Source organism: Rhinopithecus roxellana, chromosome 21, assembly GCF_007565055.1.
Source record: "Rhinopithecus roxellana isolate Shanxi Qingling chromosome 21, ASM756505v1, whole genome shotgun sequence".
Lineage (NCBI taxonomy): Eukaryota > Metazoa > Chordata > Mammalia > Primates > Cercopithecidae > Rhinopithecus > Rhinopithecus roxellana.
In genome coordinates, this window is record NC_044569.1 from 3,764,968 (window position 1) to 3,786,921 (window position 21,954).

General features: G+C 40.9%; 1 long non-coding RNA gene across 1 annotated transcript in view; it reads left to right on the forward strand.

Moving 5' to 3' along the window:
- Positions 1-21,024, forward strand: part of LOC115895469 — a 41,315-nt gene extending 20,291 nt beyond the window's left edge. Inside the window, exon 3 of the long non-coding RNA XR_004055646.1 lies at positions 20,860-21,024. This is a non-coding gene — a long non-coding RNA (uncharacterized LOC115895469). The remainder of the gene's footprint in view (positions 1-20,859) is intronic.
- Positions 21,025-21,954: the final 930 nt, after the last annotated feature.

Below are 21,954 nucleotides of genomic sequence, written 5' to 3' on the forward strand. Positions count from 1 at the left end.
AGACCACTCTGGCACCAGAATAACCTTGGCCAGTTCTTTTGCAGCTTCTGCTTCAGGAATTGCCATGCCCAATGCTGTGGCATGTGACACAGGGGGCACGGATGTCATGTGACCTGGAGGGGCACTGTCCTATTCTCTCATCTCTAAGGCCCCTCTTTCTCACATACTCAGTTAACATTCTCTCTCACAAGCTGATTGAAGGAGCTCTTTCTTACCACGATGCGAGCTGGGCTGAGCACGCATGTGCATACACAGACACACACACACACACACACACACACACACACACACATACATACACTGAAAATGCTTACCATCCTCACAGGAGCAAAAGGGCTCCCCACAATGGCAAGGTCAGGCTCCAACTCGCTGTGACCTGTGGGAGTAAGGGGCCGTCAGGCTGGGGAGACAGTTTGATGAAGTCTGGAAGAGGAAAGGCTCTGGGGTTTATTCTGCTGAGCCTGGAAGTTTTACTGCATGTGTCTTCAGTTATCAATTTTTGCTTTGTCTTCACAAGCAAGTTTCCTCTTTTACTGTCTTTGCTGTCACCAGTAATCACGTATAACTAGCCGTTAACCCCAAAGACTCCAAGCATCATGTAACATACTGTCTTTATTAGTGACATTGTATTTCATGATCTTTCATGATTTTCCAAGTTGACTAGATCCTTAAGGATTAATGAAACCAAAAGGGTGTGTGTAAGGGAATATATGCTTCATCTTTCCTGCTGCCCGCTAGTCCAAGCTCCTTAATTTATCCCTAGGATGTGCAATAGTCTCCTAACTTGTCTTCCTGGTCTGATTTCATCTGCTTCAATCCATTCTCACCTAGCAGCCAAAGTGATCTTTCAAAAATGCAAGTTGTATCTTTTCTTTCAAGTAATTGAAGACATATTTATTGAGCACCTACTATGTGCCAGGCACCGTTCCAGGTGCTAGGAATATTGTGGTAAATGAGAGAGATGAAGATTTACTCTGTCTCCTTATGAGACTGACATTTTAACGGCCCCCACAGGTCGTAGGATAAAGTCCCAAGCCTTAAAATGATTGAATACAAGGCTACACCTGATCTGGCCTCTGCCCTACTCCCCAGCTTCATCTGGAACCTCTATCCCCAGCTTTTTTACTTCCACCACACTGGGGTATGCCAAGATCTTCTCCCTCAGAACCTCTGCACAGGCTGTTGGCTCTTCCCTACCCTGTCACCTACTTCACTGCCACATGCCTTTCGTATCTCAGTTCACTGCCCCTTCCTCAGTGATGTCTTGTCTGGCCAGTCCACCCCTCCACCCTCAACTAATGAGGGTCCCTTCAGATATTCTTTCTCTTAGCACCCTGCTCTTTTATTTCATGACACTTATCATAAGATATGCTCCACGATCCCTATACTATATGATGATTGGTGTCCCTGCCTTCCCCACCAGCCTGCATGCTCTGGCAGGTAAGAATCTGCTGTGTTTTGTATTTTGTTACATCATTCTTAAGTAGTGTTTGGTAAAAATTGAAGAATGAATGAATTAATGAAGGAATTTCAAAAAGTGAACAGGACAAATGAACTAAAAATAGCTTTGTGGATATATCTTAGAAATATTTAGATTTTTACAGAATTCTTTAATTTTTAATGTTTTTTATTTTTGAGAGAATGCCTTGTCCAAAATCACACTCCATGACTGTCAGGAATTTTAAAAGTTCTGAGATTTTATCTATTTGCAAGCTACAAGTTAGCCTGTCACAGTTTCATGGATGCTGACAGAAGATAGGAGTTTCCCGGGTCAGAGAAAATGGATTCTAATACTCACAGAACAGCAAGCAGCATGAGCATCAGTGTATTTGCATAAGTTTCCCTTCCTCTCAAGTCCCATAGAAACGATGGTGATTGCCCCAGATGGATATGCTGCAGGAGAGCTTTCTGGAGTTTAGGGAACCCAAATCTTTTACAATGGACAATAAGCATGCCTGTCCTTTGCTCCAGAAAAAGATACTGTCTTAATCTTCTAAGACTATAAGCAAATTATCTCCTTTTTTCTGAAGGAAAACACTATCTCTATCTGTTTGCTTTATAAATGTCCTTGAAAAGATAATCCTGGAGAAAGACAATTATTGCATCATTCACAGGATGTGCAGAAACATTAGAGATGTGTCTAGAATTTTCCCCCACCAATATTCATCCCTGATTTTTACACCATCTTGGATTCTGGTGATTTTTCCATGAGTATGCCAAATCTCTGGCCACTCTAATTAATCTGATTGACAGAGACCAGGGCCAAATCTAATCAACTGATTTCATGTAACATTTAATTGTGTCCACTATCAACAGGACAACTCCAAGCAGCAGGATGAGGGCAGCTTGTGGCATTGACCTCAACCATGGCCCCTGTGTCTTGGATCCAATCAGCTGAGCAAATTCCATAAACCTAAGGGACTTAACTTTAAAAGTCAGGTGACTTTCTCCTTTTGTTTCTGTATTGACCTTTTCACTTGGCTGAGGAATTCATTCAGGTACAGCAGGATGCTTTAGTGATTGCTTAGACTTTGCTTTGACAAGAGAGGAGGAAGTCTAGGCCAGTTCTCTCATCATTAACAGCCCTGGCCAATGAACCAAGGCTGATTTCAGTGCCTTCAAGACCCAGAGTGGTGTCATTAATCTCTTCAGCTAAGACAAATTTTGTACCACTCCCTCCCTTTCTTTGTTCCTTTCTTTTCTTTCCTCTTTCCTTTCTTTTCTTTCTTTTCTCCTTTCCTTTCCTTCCTTTCCTTCCTTCCTTTATTCCTTTCTTTTTTTCTTTTTTCTCATTCTTTTTTGAGACAGGGTCTGATTCTGTTGCCCGGGCTGGAGTGCAGTGGCATGATCATGGCTCACTGCAGGCTCCAGTGATCCTCCCACCTCAGCTACTACAGTCATGCCCCATCATGCCTGGTTAATTTTTTTTTTTTTTGGTAGAGACAGAATTTTACCAGGTTGCCCAGGCTGGTCTTGAACTCCTGGGCTCAAGTGATCTGCCCACCTCAGCTTCCCAAAGGGCTGGGATTATGGGTATGAGCCACCACATCTTGCCGCTGTACTATTTCTAATTGGATGACTCCTATTGTAGAAAAAGCTGGCCTTGGAGTGGGCACAAATAACATACCCACCCTCTCTCTGGGAATCTCTCCCAAATATCCAAGGGTAGCCTCATTTTGGAGAGCTCTCCACAGTCATCTGAGAGCTACGTAATTTACTGGTGATATTTGCTTTAACATCTGACTTGAAGTTTCTTACAGCCACCCCTGAGGTGCCAGATTCCACACAATTTGTCTGAAATTTAACAGACTTCTGTGTCTGTTGTTCTCCACCAGACAGCTCTAACAAGTCCAGCAAAACAGCAGGGGATGGCCCCAGTTCCTGTACCTTCCCTGCAAAACACACTCACACCTCGGGAAGTTTTTCTCACCATGATTTCCATAGCTGTCACTATTTCCATACCTGGCTTCCATACAACAAGTGTAGTTGGAGGAGTGTTCATGGTTCCCCTAAGAAGGAATCATTGTTTTCAATAGATGCCCCTCTGCCTCCTCCTTCAGTTGGGACCTACGGGAGTTGGAGGGCCCCAGCTATCCGTGCTGTCAGCTTGGGATTCCACTTGGCTGGTGGACCTTAAGGCTCCCAGTTCAGTTCCCATGTCCTTGTTTTTCACCAGAGGATAGTCAGTCCATCCTGTCCTGTTGGTCCATGCTGCCAGACTGGAGGCGTTCATCTGCTGCATGGGATGACTGAGTGACAGCTGGAAAAGAGTGATGAGGAAAACATCTAGAGGTGCTGAAAGGGTGTTTTGCAGGGGAGGTGCAGGAACTGGGGCTCCTCCCTGCTGTTTTGTTAGAACCATCTGGTGGAGAATGACAGGCACAGAAGTCAGTTAAATTTAACGTGCCTGCGTCAGGTTGAGAGAGTGACACCTTTGGAATCAAGGGTCCAGGGAAGTTTCTGAAAGACAAGTAGCATTAGTCTCCCTCACCGCTCCATCCCTCCTGGGTTCTGAGGTGTTATCTTCTCCAGTGCCAAGGTCGTTATTCTTCTTCGATGGCCACAAAAGTAGTGTGTCCCATTCCAGGAGCTATAATATCACCTTAAAAACATCATCCTATATTCACACCCATGCCTTTCATTCAGAGAGATCAAACGTGAGAAGGACAAGGGCATTTTTATGAAACTGGCAGAGACCCACCATATCGCCTACTTTGGCACATGTGGGCCACTGTAGGGGACTCAGTGAGTCATGTACTCAACCAGGCAGTCATCATCCTTATGCCCTCTTACCATGTCAGTCCAACAAGAACACCCAGGTGGCCAAACTAAAATCAAATTTGAGTCCTGCAGGTCCCCTTCTGCCTGTGCCTCCACCCAGAGGGTGATCCAAGCAGGCTTACCTAGGGTTGTTTTGAGGGGACTGAAAAGAGTATCATGCCCAGGAATGGTCAGGAAAGATCCAGAATTTTCAAAAGTGGCTTATGTAAACCCTCACCCCTTACATCCTAATTATTATCCAGGAAGTGAAAGAGAACATAATCCCTTCCTGGGAACAGCCACATTCAGTGGCTAAATTGTCTTAGGAAGGTATATATACTAGAAGAAGGTGATTGAGGTAAAATCAAAAATATGAAAAAGCCTTTCCCAGCTCAGAATAATACCATATACCTGTGGATGGCAGGGAGTGTTGACTGTCTATTGAATACCTTGACCACTAGCCTGTAATTGGGTAGTTTTTGTGATGAAAAAGTTTACCCTTAGCAGACCACAAATGGTCCAGCAAGCCCAAAACATGATGCATCAACTTTAAGGGTTATGTGTAGCCTTCCTCACTGGGAGATAAAAGGATCAAGACAGGAGTCACAAATTGTTTTGGCAGGAGTCACAAATCTGGCATGCAGTGGGAACTTCTGCACCAGAAACATAAAGACCCTTGCTTTGTCCACAGTCCATGATGGTGGCCATGTTGCCCTGTGGGAAGATGAGAGATCATGGTGGCAATGGTGGCAATCTGGACACTGCAGACCCCATTAAAAGCCTGATTGCAGCCCATCTCATCAGAGCACAGACCCTTACTGTGGGCATCTGCAGGAGCAACCCAGATGGTTTGATTAGCAGCCATGATATGTTTCCACATTTCATGACCCCAAAGTGGGGTGTCTTTAATCTGCCAGTCTGTAGTTGTCTAAATGGCAGACTGAAGAGCTAAGCCATTGGCCACAGTCCAAGAGTTAGGAGAAATATACTATGGTTCATCAAAGGGAGTATTGGCTGGAGCTATGAGTATGGCTTTGAGTTCTGCTCACCGAGCAGAGCAACCACATCCTGGTTCTGCATAGCTGGCAGGGAGTTGAACAGCTGTTGGACACCATCAGGTTTTAGCTTAGCTGAACCATCAGTGAACCAGGCCCAGGCACTTAGTGGAAACTCTGTGAATCAAGGGCTTCACTGAGCCAGTGGCTTTACTTCAGGTGGCAGAATGGGGAATAAAGTTTTTCTCAAGGGATAGCTACTACTTTTTTGTATAAAGCCAAGATGCTGCTGGGGCCAGGCTCGCTTCATACATTTTTGACAAGAGGGGCTTGTTGGGCTCTTCTTACCTTGTTGGTCATTGAGTTCTAGTTCTCCCGTGCCAAAAAAAGAACTATCAGAGAATTACAAGGCCTCCTTGCGTCAGGTTTTCAGTTTGGACGACAGCCCTACAGTAATCTCATAGCTTCTTTCCAAAATGCATGTACCTGTTAATCATGTCAGGGAGGTGACAGGTCCAAAACCCCAAGGGGCGTCTCTGAGTAGAATCTGCCTCCCTTTGCCAGAGACTCCAATAGACAAGTTCATCAGTCACAGGGACTCATGGCTCAAAGTGACCTCATTAGGGTCGAGACCTCCCCAAAAGTACAACCAGTTTTTTACATGTGGCTCTTTCTGACTGGGAGAATCCCCTTTGGCACTTATAGGATGGGGAAGTACAAATATTTAATGTATGTATTGCTGTTAGACATTCAGAGGTAGAAGCAACCACAGCTCCTGCCCAAAGACGCCCCTCTCAGCATCACCTTAGCTACTCCCATCTACGGTGAACCTCACTCCAATCCCATCAATTGAATTTGGGGGCTCCCTTCTCCTATGGGACCATGTGTAATTGTGACCTGGGCAGCTGTACTTAACGGTGTCATAACAGTTTTATTCCTTCTCACCAAAGTTCCCCTACACACTCATATGGGTGCATATGGTCTTTGATTTTGCTTGGAGACAGAGAGACCGCAGCCTCACCCCTAATCATCTTTTTCCTTAAAGAAGCTGAGGTCAGGACAGCGAGAGAGGGAGGGATCAGGGCATGTAGGGAGAGAGTGGCTTTGAGTTAATCAACAAGGCTTTGCATTTATTTTCATCTGAGAGTGGCCATTTGCTCTGAGCTCAGCCAAACAAATTTGTATGTCTTTGATACACCTAAAATTCTATGTGCTCATTGGTGGCACCTTATGTTTCAGCTTTAGGGACTCTTGGGCTCATCAGGGACAGCCACATTGCCTTTTGGCTGGGGCCATGGGCTTGCTGGCCCATGATAACATTTTTTGTAAAATTTAGATATTTATATATATAAATTTCAATAGCTTTTGGGATACAAGTGATTTTTTGGTTATGTGGATGAATTAGGTAATGGTGAAGTCTGAGATTTTGGTACATTCACCACCCAAGTGATGTATATTGTACCCAGTATGTAGATTTTTTAATCCCCCACTCCTTTCCTACCCTGCCCTGCTTCTGTGTCACCAATATGCATTACACCACCCCCACGCCTTTGCATACCCATAACTTAGCTTCCACTTGTGAGAACATGTAGAACATATTTGGTTTTTCATTCCTGAATCCCATGGCAAAATTTCTTCCTCCTCTTTCCTGAGGGAGAGTAAGCAACAACAAATGCACCATTTGGGTGCTTGGTCAACCCTACCTATTTCTGCTCATCTTCTAAACGTTCATCAACATTCATTACTCTCCACTTGCTTACCACTTTAGTGAGTGCGTTCTGTCAAATCTCAGGGGGTCTTTACATACTCCCAAACATGCCCAGCAGGGTCCTTTTTTCCTCTCATCCCCAATACTGTCAAGAACTGAGACGAGGTCTAAGATTTTTGCCGTATTTCTCCATTTCACAAGTGAGGGACCAGAAAATAGGGCAGACATGGATATGTTAAGTTGCTTGTCAGTGTCACACAGTAATTAAGCTCTAAAGCCAGGATTTGAATCCATGCAGTTGCAAGCTGACATGGCAGCCTACCAGTTTCAAGGCAGAAGACACACACTCCTGGATCTCACGGTGTGGCAAGAAGCAAGAGCATCAGCATATTTGTGTCAGTTCCCTTTGCCCCCAAGTCTCCCAGAGATGATAGGGATGGCCCCAGATGGATGCCTGTACATACAGTAGTTTGTATTACAGGAAAAGACTCTGGGATTAAGAAGCCCAAATCTGTCATAATGAACGGTAAAAGCAGGCCTACAATTTACTCCAGAGGGAGTCCGTATCTTTTTTCTTCCAAGTCTCTTTGCTTTATAAATGCCCTTCAACAAATAACTCTGGACAAAGGACAGTCAGTGCCCCATTTGCAAGATGTGCAGCAATGCAAGAGACCCAGGGTGAATTGTATCCCAATAACAACTAATAATGGGTAATGGAAAGAGCTTGTTGAATTAATTAGTGACTGAACAATCCAGACCTGGGTTCCAATCTCAGCTCTACTGTTAACATCTTTGTAATCTTGGGAATGACTGAATTTTAGTTTCTTCATATATAAAATGATACATTATTAATAATAATAAGCTTTTTTTCTGAGAGCTTACTATATGCCAAACACTCATCTAAGTGCTTTTCACCTAGAGTATTATCTTATTTATGATAACTCAGGAAATAGAAACAAGGATTTTTTTCAATTTTATAAATGAGGAACCAGAAAATGGGGCAGACGTGGATATGTTAAGTTGCTTGTCAATGTCACTCAACTAGTAAGTCCTGAAGCCAGGATTTGAATCCACGCAGTTCACTCTAGTTTCAGTGGTTTTAAGTACTACCCTCCACTCCCTACATGAGTCCTAATAACAGTATCTGCCTCTCTGGGGTGTTGTATGAGGATTGAAAGAATTATTATGTGCTTAATAAAGGACGGTATTCTTTCTTTCTCTTTCTTCCTATGGTTGCTTATTAAAGCGAACAACCCCTGACTCAATGTCTTGGAATCTTCTTTTTTAGAAATGATGATTGTTACTTTACCAAGGAAAGGTGGAAAATATGTCTCCCCAACAAAAGGGGAGAAAGGCTGAACAGTGGGTACAGTGTGGTGATGGGAGGTTAGCATGAAGGAATTAAACCCAGCCCTCTCCAGGTTGAGGAGGAAGAGCCACCCACAATGGTGCCTGGACCCCCAGGTGTCTGTGAAATGGCTACAGAACTGCAGATGCTGGCTCTGAAATACTTCTTCCTTCATCAACTCCAGATGAACCAACCCACAGAGAGAGCAGCCTGAAAGACTGCCTGAGAAATATTCAGAGAACTAACCATGAGGCCTCTAATTCATAGCCGCCTAGAACAAGCGGCATCTCTCTGTGCTCTTGCCTGGGTGTTGTTCTTGGGGTAATCTGAGCTGCCTGCTATCATCACCATATATAACAGTCCTGGCCTGGGACTCCACTGCAGCTCCAGAAAAGAAAGAAAAAAAGTCTTGTGGTTTCAAAGGTAACTTGGCCCAAAATGTAACTTTTAAAAGCTGTGCACATGTACCCTAGAACTTAAAGTATAATAAAAATTTTTTAAAAAAGCACCTATACATGTAGTGAATGTATAACAACCGAATTTGAAACATATTTAATGGAGATATATTTATATGCCATTAATTCTCTGAGAGGGTAATTTATGCATCCCTGTGTAAGGTTGGCATTCAATAGATATTGACGTCACACTGCTTAGAATCATTTCGAACAGACACTTGGGCAAAATGAGTAAAATGACATTTGATGGATTTTATGATTCAATTATTCATTCCCAAGGTATGTATTTTCTTTATAATTACATGCTTTTTAGATAAATATGAAAGATTTTTGGTGTGGATTCAGTAACCTTAAAACTCTCATTGCATTTACTTGGCGATGGCCCCTGCTGGGACAAAGGCACTTTATTATAGATAAGTACTGTTAACTGGGCTGGAACGAAAACTAGAAAAGAAGAGGCAAGGCACGCGCGTCCCATAGCGATTTCAATTTGCAGGTCCTGAGAAATCCTAAACCCCAACTAGAGAGAATGAATAGAAGACTCTGTTGTACTTGCTACTACCTAAGAGAGCTAGAATTGGTCCAAGCCAGCAGAATTATGTTGAGATTGTGCTCAGAATAGTACTTTGTACCTACCACTGTTACAGCACCTCTTGGTGTCTTGTTTCTTTACCCGCATATAACCCCTTCCAGTCAGTGGGCTCCTTGAGGGCCGTGACCAGAGCTGTCGTCTTTGCATTCTGGCAATTGTAACAGAAGAGGCTCACAATGCATGCTTCTTCTTTTAGTTCTGGCCACCTTCTTGCTTTTGCCATTCACATTGCTTTTGCAAAAGGTCTGCACAGCTACTTACCTTGTTTTATGCCCCTGGTTCTTTGCTTATGTTCTTCTGTCTACCCGTAATGCTGCATTCCCCATAGGTAGCTCTGTAACTTTTCTACTTGTCTTTCAGAACTCAGCTCAAAAAGAAATTGTAGAGGCTGTGATCTGATACAGATGAGAGGGAGTGTTGGTGAGGCAGTCTCAAAAATATGGGTTTTTTGGTCGGGCACAGTGGCTCACGCCTGTAATCCCAGCACATCGGGAGGCCGAGGTGGGCAGATCACTTGAGGTCAGGAGTTCAAGACCAGCCTGGCCAACATGGTGAAACCCCGTCTTTACTGAAAATACAAAAATTAGCCAGGTGTGGTGGCGCGTGCCTGTAATCCCAGCTATTCAGGAGGCTGAGGCAGGAGAATCCCCTGAACTCGGGAGGCGAAGGCTGCAGTGAGCTGAGATCACACCACTGCACTCCAGCCTGGGCAACAGAAGGAGACCCTGTCTCAAAAAAAGAAAAAGAAAAGAAAAAAGGGTGTGTGGGGTGGGGGGCTGTTTTCATGTTTTCTTATCCAGGGTGTACCTATTTGAAAGGATGGTGCTGCAAACCACCTATTCTAAGAGAAACTTTTTAGGTCCCTTCAATTCCTTTCCTTCTGTCTTCATTGATATCCGTTTGCATTTGGTTGACTTAGTTTCCCATCTATTTTGATTACAAGTAGAGAAGGTAGTGGGAAGCTTTCAGTAAACATCAGGCTAATAAGTTGATAGTATGATATGTATATAAATCTAGCTTGGCTACTGTGCTTTTATACTATATGTGAATGTGTTATCTGATCTACCTATCTACCTGTCTATCTCAGGCTCTGCAAGGTTGATTAATGTGAGTGTGCCCCTGAGCCATCCATTTGTTCTCTAGGTATTAACAATGTTTCTGACAATAAAATCCTGGGGCTTGGTGAATTCTTCTGCTCTGTGGTGAATTGCTTGGGTGACCAGCTGGCTTTCTCTGTGTGCCAGCCCTTCACATTGCAGTGTGGTATGCATTTTTCCTAATGGATCTACAACAGTAATCTAATCTAATGAACAGAAAGAAACAGGTTTAACAAAATACGTAAAATAGAGTAACAGAAAATAAATCAACAAAGAAGGTGCCCTTCTGTTTTCTTTTCTTTTTTTGTGAGTACTTAAAAAATTGAATTGCTAAACGATTGCTACGTGTCACAGGTTGTTAACCTGAGTTCACAGATAATTACTAAACCAGCAATCCATTGATAATGCAAATTTCAAATCACAATGCCAAGTCCTTTTTTCCAGATTCTTGGAACTCTCACCTGGAATCTCTGAGCAGGTCTGAAATAGGAAAAAGAAGTAGGACAGTGAAAAGGAAGGGGATTTTGTGAGGCAGATTTACATGGAGCTGCTGGTGTGCTGTGCATCTTATGACTTCCCTCAAAAGGGTGGGTGAGTGCCTCTGCCTCCTGACCCTGAGAAAAGTGAGGAGACATGGCTGAGACCTAGAGAGCGTGGAACTTGCTTCCTGAAGTTGGCTAACCTAAAGGATGGAGTGCTGGGGATCAGGAGAGATGGCTGCACCTGGGAGGGCCCAGCATACAGCATTATCTTCCTGACAGCAAGTGCGAAGAGCAGGTGGTACGCTGGGATTGGCCAGCACTTCCCCAGTTTGTTGGGGCAAAGTTCCAATGTTTTCCATTAGCCTGATGTTTGCACATTTCCCAAAGCCATTGCAGAGAGAACCTATCTGGTGCTGCTTTCGTTGTTGCTGTCTATTTGCTTTGTTTTTTTTCTTTGTAAATTTTTAATTGAGGACTAATATGCATATAAACTCGTATATATTAATGTGTATTAGTCTTAGTGAATTAAATTCATATATATGAATCGAATTCGATTCATATACATATAAATATATATATATACCCGTACAATGATGCACATAGGAATTTTAAATTATTAAATATTTAACACCTACCACATACCCACAAGAATTAAAAATTAAAGTAAAAATGAAAAAAACAACAAAGTGGCATAAGTAAGGAAAGGAAAATTGAGAAAAATATTTTAATGGTCTCAAAATCTGTGAATCATTAGAATGCTAGAGGAAGTTCCCAAAATAATACTCTGAATGAAACATTTTAAAGTATCACCAAGAGTCTTAACCCAAAGAACTTTGGAGGGACTCTGTCTCTTTAGTTTTCTTCAATATGTGCCTTTGAGAGAAATATGCCAGTGCAATAAATGTTGACTAGAACATGTTGGCTTTGCAGTTATGGTTTGCTATAGAATTAAAGGTAAATTCTAATGAACTGGGCAGAAGTGTGACCTCATAGCTAGGTAGGTAATGATATGGTCAATGCCAAAACAGTTCTCAAAGAGAGCTGAAGCTTAAAGTTTGACCTTTTATTTCTTTTTTCCATGGGTTTATTTTTTGAGTTTCTTAATGACTATGAGATGAAGTAAATTAGTTTCCTTAAATATCCATTGTCTAAAAGCAATAGCCGTTGAAGCTCCACTAATGTGTTCAGTTTGCTGTGAACAATGCAAATAAAAAGCAGAATGTTCTACCCTAAAAATTATTAAACATTGAAAAATTTTAGCATATATAAAATTAACTTTTTAAAAATGTATAGCTCTATGCCTGGATATGTACATATTAATGTAGCCACCACTATAATCAGGACACAGAGCAGCTCCATCACCCCAAAAAATGTCCCTCCTGCTGCTCAAAATCCTCGTCGACTCCTGACCCCTGGCAACTACTGGTCTTTTCTGCAGCTCTATAGTTTTGTCTTTTCCAGAATGTCATATAAATGGAATCACACAGCGTGCAATCTTTTATGTTTGGCTTCTTTCTCTTAGCATAATGCTTTTGAGATTTATCCATGTTGTGTACATCAAGAATTCATTCCTTTTTATTGCTGGGTAGTGTTCCATTGTGTAGATGTACACAGTTCATTCAGCCACCTGTTGAAGGACATTTGGATTGTTTCTAGTTTTTGACAATTATTAATAGACTGTAAGAGTTTTTGTGTGAGCATAAGTTTTCATTTCTCTAGGGTAAATACCTAGGTATGGGATTGCTGGGTTATATGGCAAGTGTATTTTAACTTTATAAGAAACTGACAAATAGTTTTTCAGGGTGGCTGTATTATTTTGCATTCCTACCAGCAATGTATGAGACTCCTGGTTTCTCTATATCCTTATCAGTACTTGGTCCTCTCTTTTTGTTTGTTTTTTATTCTAGTCATTTTTAGTAGGTGTGTAATGGTGTCCTAGTGTGGTTTTACTTTGCATTTTTCTATTAACTAATGATGTGGAACACCATGTCTTTGTCATCTATATATCTTCTCTGGTGAAATGCCTATTTAAATATTTTGCCCATTTGTGTATGTGTAAGTGGTGGTGTTTCTTTTGTGGAGTTTTGAGAGTTCTTTGTATTTGCTGAATACAAGTCCTTTGTAAGGTACATGACTTGTAAATATTATCTGTAGCTTGTCTTTTCATTGTCTTAACAATGTTTTTTACAGGGCAAGCATTTTTGTATTTGATAAGGCCACGTTTGTCTCTTTTTTAAAATAGGTTGTGCTTTTGGCGTCTTATTTAATAAGTTTGCATAGCCCAAGGGTTACTAAGATTTTCTTTTTGGAAGTTCTGTAGTTTTATATTTTACACTGAGATCTATGATCTAAATTTTTGTTTAAATTGTGAGGTACAGGTCAAGGTTCATTTTCTAACATGAGGATTCCAACTGTTTCAGCATCATTTGATGAAAGCTACTATGCTTTCTTTAATGAATTGTCTTTGCACCTTTGTCTAAAGTCAATTGGCCATATTTGTGTGGACCTATTTCTAGACTTTCTATCGTTGTCCATTGATTTATGTGTCTAGCTCTTCACCAATACAACACTGTCTTAATGATTGTCACTTTAGAGTAAGTCTTAAAACAGGTTAGTGTGAGTACTCCAACTTTGATCTTCTTTTTCAAAATTATTTTAGCTATTCTAGTCACTTTGCTTTTTTATGTAAGTACATGGATCATAGGTGTACAGTTTGCTTAACTTTTGGAAAACTGAAAATCTCATGTAATTACATCCAGATCAACACTGTGTATTATCAGCCTCCCAAAAGTCTATTTCATACCCTCAGTAAGTTATTACCTCTCCACTGCTCACTACCCACCTCTGCCCATAGAAAACATTAATTCTGACTTCTACATCAAAGATTACATTTGTCTATTTTTGAAATTTATACAAATGGAATCATGCAATATATTCTCTTGGATGTCTGTGAGATCAGACAGCTCTGAAATTCGTCCTAATTATTACATGTAGCATAGTTTGTTTTTTGCATTGCTGACAATGGTATTAATTTTCAATAATACACCCTAATTTATGTATATATTCTGTTTTAATAAGAAATTTGGGTATTTTTAAGGCTGTTGGAAATATTGCTGCTAAATCAAAACCACAATAGGTATCATCTCACACCAGTCATAAAAGTTATTATTAAAAAGTCAAAAAATAACAGATGCTGGTAAGGTTGCAGAGAAAAGGGAATGCTTATACAGTATTGGCGAGAGTGTAAATTAGTTCAACCATTGTGGAAAGCAGTGTGGCGATTCCTCAAACAGCTAAAAACAGAACTACTATTCAACCCAGCAATCCCCTTACTGGGTATATACCCAAAGGAACATGAATCGTTCTACCATAAAGACACATGCACGCATATGTTCGTTGCAGCAGTATTCACAATAGCAAAGGCAAGGAATCAACCTAAATGGCCATCAGTGGAAGATTGGATAAAGAAAATGTGGTATATATGCACCATGGAATACTATGCAACCATAAAAAAGAACAAGATTGTGTCCTTTGCAGGAACATGGATGGAGATGGAGGCCGTTATCCTTAGCAAACTAACATAGGAATAGAAAACCAATACTGCATGTTCTCACTTATAAGAGAGAGCTAAATGATGAGAACACAAAGAGGGGAACAGCACACACTGGGGCCTACTTGAGGGTGGAGGGTGGAAGGAGGGAGGGATCAGAAGACAAAACTATTCAGTACTAAGCTTAGTACCTGGATAATGAAATAATCTGTACAACAAATGCCTGTGACACAAGTTTACCTATATAACAAACCTGCACATGTATCCCTGAACCTAAAATAAAAGGTAAAAAAAGAAATATTGATGCTAGAACATATTTTTATACATCTTAGTGAATATATGCATACATTTCTGTTGAGTTGCCTAGAAGAGAAATTGCTGGGTTATGGAACATGCTTATGTTTAGCATTAGTCTATATTGCCAAACAGTTCTGCAAAGTGGCAGTCATAAATGTAGTCAATAAATTTAGTCAAGTTTAGGATCATAAGTTTGTATTAACCTCTTTTTAAATATTTCCAGAATCTGCAGTGATAGCCTCTTTCTTGTTTTTAGTATTAGTAATATGTTCCTCATTCTCTTTTTTCTTTATTAGTCTTGCTAAGTATTTATTAATTTTAATAATATTTTCAAATATTTGTTGCCTTTTTTCTATTAGATGATTCCTTTCTATTTCAATAATTTTTGTTTTTATTTCTATTTTTCTCCCACCTACCTCCTTCTTTCTCTTGGGTTAATTTGCAGTTTTGCTAACGTATTGTGAATACTTGTGTTAGAGATGGTAAGTTTTCTTTTCATTTCTAGTTTATGCACTTAAGACTACAAAATTCCCTCTAGCCTGTCTTTACTTGCAATAACACGTTTTCATCTACGGTCATTTTTCTTGTGCCATTGTTGTTGTTGTTCCTGCTTGTTAAGTGCTTGTTTGAAATTGTCTGCTTAGCCTTTATTGTTGAAAGCTATTTTCCTTGTGTACACAATTCTAGGTTGGCAATAATTTTCTTTTAGCTCTTTAAAGACATTTTTGTTCACTGTTTCTATTGAAAACTCAACCATAGTTATATTGTATCTCTCTGAACATCATGTGTTTGTTTTCTGTCTGTTTATAAGATATTCTTTTTAGTGTTTGTGGGTTAGCTTTATCTGTATTTATTTTGCTCAGAATTTGTAGAGTGTCAATTTACTAATATCTTTTGCTTGTTTTGGAAAATTCTCACAGTGTTTCTTCTGTTCAATTATCTCTCTCCTTTGTAGACTACAACTACACTTATGAAAGTTATTTTCATCATGTTTCGTATGCCTCTTAAACTCTTTTTCTGTGTTGTTTATTCTTTCTATTTCTCTGAAAAGTATCAACCTGAATATTTTCTACTGATCTACATTCCAGATCACTAATTTTTTCTTCTGCTATATCTAATGTGCTTTTAAATCCAACTGAATTTCAATCCAGTTGGATTTTTAATTTCAGTGTTGTATTATTAAACTCTGAGTTTTCTGATGATATTAATGGATTTCAGTAGTTGGATGAAATTTTCCATCTTTTTGTCTATTTTGATTATGTTATTTATAGTTATTTGAAACTTTATGTCCAATAATTTGAACTTAAATATTTGCCTTTGAGTCTGTTTCTAAAGTCAGTTTTTTTTTTCAACTGTTGTTTTTGGTCATTTGATCTTGTATTCTGGCATGCTTGGTAAATGTGACCAAATGGCAGACATTATAATGTCTGCCAAAAAATTGTAGATGCTGTGGATGACATCTCCCTGTAGAGAGGATTTAATTTTCTTCTGACAGGCATATAGACCACAGGAAGATTATCTTGATCTATTGGATTTGGATTTCAGATTCAATGTTAGGGTTTGTGAGAACTGGTCTATTTTAGGTTCATCTTTATTCCTAGAGCCTATCCCTTCAAGGAGCTCAAGGGTGAGTCTAGTATGCTTATTAGAGATTCTCTTTCTTGGCAGGCTATGAACTTCAATTTTTTCCAGCACCATGAGACTACTGAAATGTCTGCTTAGATTTTTAGCTTCTTAGCAGCTGCTTTTTACTTGTTTTCTTGGCAACTTGCCTCACACGTGTGCAGCTAGAAGCTGGAAAATACCTCAAGGAAAAATTGCACATATAATACCCACTTTACATCTCTGCAGTTAGCTTTTCTTTCAGATCATGAGTTCTCAAGTTGTAGCGTCCTTGGTAGCCCTATCCACCAATTTTCAACTCCCCTGCCAATGAGACTGTTAGAAACTCTTGGCTGCTGATCTTTGTTCAGCATCTATGTTCCACAAAGCAAATTGGCAAATGCCCTGAGGGTGGCAAGTAGAAACTAGTGTAGTGTTCACTTCTGTCTGTTTTTTCTTCTTTCCAGCATTTTGGTCTTTCAAGATCGAGGGACATTTGGAAGATATAATGGAACTCCCACAGGAAAGAGTTTATGTAGAGTAGATTGCAAGAAAACCCAGGGATGATGGTGAGGATTGAGCGGCAAATAGAGGAAAAATTTCTAAAATTACAGAAGTTTCAGCTAGATGAAGCCTGGGAAGGGAGCCTCAGGTAAATTCACAAAAACGCCCATGAGAAAGAAAGAATCAGCTTTGAACATCTGCTTGGCCCAAAGAGCAAAAAACCATCTTAGGGCAGTCCTGATTTACATAAGGGAAGAGTTTTCTTATTCCTTTTTTTCCTCCCCTTTTCCCACACTCCAACCTATACCGAATTAGTAACAACAAATAGATAATGTGGACAAGAGTCGGGGAAAAAAAGAAAAGAAGGATCCAATCCTCCCTTCCCACTAAGAGGCCAGCCTGCATTGTGTTTGTGTCAAAAGTAAACACAATGTCATTGAATTACCTATATTCTAAAATAATTCCCTAGGTTTTGCCATCTCCGCTTCCAATGGGTAAACATCTGTATCACTGAAGCTCAGGTTCCAGTAGGCTCTCTGTGATGGCTGTATGGGGGTTCTTGGAATGCAATTTGAAAGATAGAATGGTTCTTAATGCTTAAAGCCCCATCCCATCTAAAGAGAAACCTTGAAGAACAGAATTGAGCCCAATATGCTGATATATTCTTTTCTGAATTCTAAACTTTTTCCATTCTGGCCTTTGTAATTCTATCTCATTTCTAAGCACAAAATAAATATAGCATTGAAAAAGGTGTTTGTGTCCCAGTGACAAATATAATCCGTGTAATTGTTAAAAGGGAAATTCCAGAATCCCCAGGTGGCCTTGCCTTGTATTAGGCAGGAAGAAGCATTCCCCCAAAGACAGACTTGACTAGAGTCTCGTGTCCCCAGAGGGCCTCACTGGAAGTTAGTCTTTGGAAGTTCTAGCATAAACATACTCCCACCCACCTGGCTCATGTACAGGCCATGAACAACTTGGCTTTTCTTCCCAGCAGAGCAGTTTCTATATGAGTCACTTCTGTCTCCTTATTTTGGACTTTCTGCCTCAAGGGACCTTGAAGATCTGTCCAATACTGTACTGAGAATGCACTCAGCAAACAATGAACAATAGAAAACCTACTAAAAAGACAGTCCCCTCCTCCATGTGGGCCTGGTACTTAGTTCAATGGAAACCAATAACCTAGGCCAAAGTAACACACAGATGCAAACACACAAGGGAATATGTTAGAAGATGAAGGTTTATCTTTCTGAACAAAGAGACTGATCAATTCGGGTCTAGAAAACACAGTGTCCCAATGCTGGGAAGTCCTGGGCAATCTTCCATAGGAGCAGTCATAATCCCTAGACCCAACCTTCGCTTCTGGAGCTGCTGTTGGAGAGCTGCCTGTTATGTACACAATGGACACACTGCATAGAGCTAACACTTGAGAAGAGAAGGCTAAGCAAAAAGATACCAGAGGGCTCACGGTGGTAGAATGGAGCACACAGGCAGTGGCCTTTCCTATATGCATCCTTGGCTTGGTCCCAATGTCCTTAGTGAAGGTTTCAAAGTTTTGTCCTGATGCACTGGCATATTACAAATTATTTGGCTCTCTGCCTATTTTCAGATCACCATCATGGAGGAACTTCACTGAACAAGAAATATGTCCCTTCACAAGCCAAGTACAGTAAATTAGTTTTTATGCTTGTGGAGTATTTTTAATATTGTGGGATAAGAAGGGCCTTTCCTTTTCTATCTTAATTTTCTGACTATGCAAACCATTATTAGTATCTTGGGGCCCCTGCAAATAGCTAAGGTCCCTATTGGTGCTTTCTTGACCACGGACTCACTAACATTTATCTGTCTGAAGTGAAAGGTATCTCTAATGATCCCAGCTGACATTTATTCAGTGCTTCTCACTCAGCGATCCCAAAGAGCTCTACAAGCTGATTTACGGGCTGTCCGCGGAGTGGAAGTGAATGGTAATGACCACAGTGATGACGGTGGTGATGGATCACCCAGGCTCTGGTATTTGATATGTCATGTTGTTTCTGGGGCGTTTCCAATTTCCTGAACTTCCCGGTGATTAGAAGCTGTAAGAGAGTGCTCCGTCCATTTCATCTTGCATTTCTCAGTGGAGATGACTCTGATTGGAGCTTTGGGAGGTCTTAATTCTCGGTCCCCCTTACACAAATTTTAGTAATGAGCAGAGGGCAGACATTCTGAAATGCTGCAGAGTTTGTCTGCATTCCTCCTCTTACAGAACGTGGAGACATCCGCTCACCTCCTCTTTTGGAGTGCCCTCAGCCACCTGAAATTCTCTGGGGCTTTTCTGCTCCACAGGGAAAAGGGAGGAGGCAGAAGCCAGGATAAACTGTCAGTTTAGAAGGTTTATGGTGACATAATCAGGCACAGTGCTTTCTTTTTTTTTTCTAAAATACTTTTTATTTATTTATTTATTTATTATTATACTTTAATATACTTTAAGTTCTAGGGTACATGTGCATAACGTGCAGGTTTGTTACATATGTATGTTTGTGCCATGTTGGTGTGCTGCACCCATCAACTCATCAGCACCCATCAATTCATCATTTATATCATGTATAACTCCCCGATGCAATCCCTCCCCCCTCCCCCCTCCCCATGATAGGCCCCAGTGTGTGATGTTCCCCTTCCCGAGTCCAAGTGATCTCATTGTTCAGTTCCCACCTATGAGTGAGAACATGCGGTGTTTGGTTTTCTCTTCTTGTGATAGTTTGCTAAGAATGATGGTTTCCAGCTGCCTCCATGTCCCTACAAAGGACGCAAACTCATCCTTTTTTATGGCTGCATCACAGTGCTTTCTAATTATTTTTTTTATTTTATTTTATTTTTTTAAGCCATGGGAAGCCCTGGTCCCTTTTCAAACAAAATCCTTTAGGGTATCAACATGTGAAGCAGATAAAACTGAGCTGTTCCACCCCAGTCCTTCATCCTCACCCCACATTATGGTGGCCCCTGGGACCTGGATGGAAAACCTCTGGCTTCCTGGGGTTCTGGGCTGTGAACTGTACACAGGAGACCTGAATTTCTTTCTAGGGCTCCTCACAGACTTCTGAGTAAATTATTGAATATCTATGTGCTCTCTTTGTCTCATCTCTAAAATAGAGACTGAACAGTCTTCATTGAATATTGCCATTGAGGCTTTTAAAGGTAGGGTGCAGGTATGCCTGAACTATAGTAATAATAGGGGCAATATGATTTCAGGCATATTTCTAAATGCTCTCCTTTATAACCTAATTTAATTCCTATACCCTCTCTATGGGGCAAGTACTATTTAATATTATTATCTCCATTTTTAAATGGTGGAAACTGAGGCACAGAGAGGTTATACACATTTCCCAAGGTCACTCATCTTGTAAGTGGTGTAGGCATGATTCAATGCCAGGCAGCCTGACCCCAAAACCCCTTGATATGAACCCCTGACATTTCCAAAACCCCTTGATATGAACCCCTGACACTTGGTTTTAAAACTTGTTTGCATATTAGAATTGCTTAAAGAATTTAAAAAATTTAAAAAATTTCAGAAGACCAGGCTGCACCCTAGACCAATTAAATTACAGTCTCTGGGTGTGGAACATTACAGCGTTTTTAAAAACTTCATTTATGGATTGAGTTGGGTCCCCCCAAAAAGATACGTTGATGCCCTAAATCTTGATACTTCTGAATGTGACCTTATTCCTAAATAGGTAATTGCAGGATGTAACTGCTTAAGTTAAATGAAGTCATATTGGAGTACAGTGTGCCCTTAATCAATAGGACTGGTGTCCTTATAAACAGATGGCCGTGTGAAGTTGGGGCCTGGTGAGTTGTGAGTGGCCTCTGATTAGAGCACAGCATAGCTAGAGAAGAGAGTGGATGCAAAAGAAAAGAAGTCCAGAATGGTAGGTGAAGGCAATTTTCTTTGGCTCCCAACTTCCCATCTTCTCCTGCTTTCTCTTGTTTTTCTAGTCTCCATCTCAATCTTCTTTGCCACATCATGCATGCCCTTGAAGCATTAGAATTCCTTAAAGCTTCATGGGAGAATGCCATGGGATGATGAAGACAGAGATTGGAGTCATGCATCTGCAAGCCAAGAAATGTACAAGATTGCTGGCAAACCACCAGAAGCTAGGAGCAGGCAAGTAAGGATCCTCCCCTAAAGGTTTCAGAGGGAGCCATGGCCTTGCTGACATTTTGATTTCAGACTTCTATCCTCCAGAATGGTAAGACACTGAATTTCTGTTGTTTTAAGCCATCCAGTTCATAGTATGCTGTTATGGAAGCCTAGAAAACTAATATAGCTTCCCAAGTGATTTCAATGTGCAGACAGGTTTGAGAACCACTGCTGTATTTTAATTTCATTTCTTAAGAACCTACTGTGTGGATGGAGAAAATCCCCTAAGTTATTAGATAACTTAGTCTTGATTAGGGCTGGTGCAAGTAATTTGTCATCCTATGCTAGTACTGGCTGTGCCAACTTCCAAGGCATGGGTCAGTGTTGACCAGGTGTATTTGAGAAGGAAGATGGTTGGCATTAGTGGGGAGTGAGAGAATCACTCCCAGTGCTGCTATTCACAGGGAAAAGTATAGTTGTGGGAGTGACTATGGGCGTAGAGTAAGAGGTGCCTGGCACACGAGAGTTGAGGATGGAAGGGTGCAGAATGAAGGTTTCCTTTACAGCCAGTACAGTATAACACCGCAAAAAAGAAAAAAAAAAAAAGTGGTCATGGGAGATAGAGTGCAGTCAACAAGGTTACCTGCAATCTAGTGATGCAAGCACAGGTGGAACAGAGCCCTATGAGAGACCACTGGGGTGTCTGGAAGAAGGGGATATTTGAATGCCTCGCAGAGAAGGTGATGTTTAGGCCCAAGGGTCAGATTTGATCGCTGATATGGATGAAGGCTGTTCCAGGCACAAGGAACACCTTGTGCTGGTGTTGTGAATGGTCTCTGGTTAGAGCACAGCATAGCTGGGGAGGAGAACTTGGATATAAGAGAAGTCTAGAAAGGTAGATGAAGGCAATTTTCTTTTGGGATTTGAATATCATGATGAACGTTTCTTCC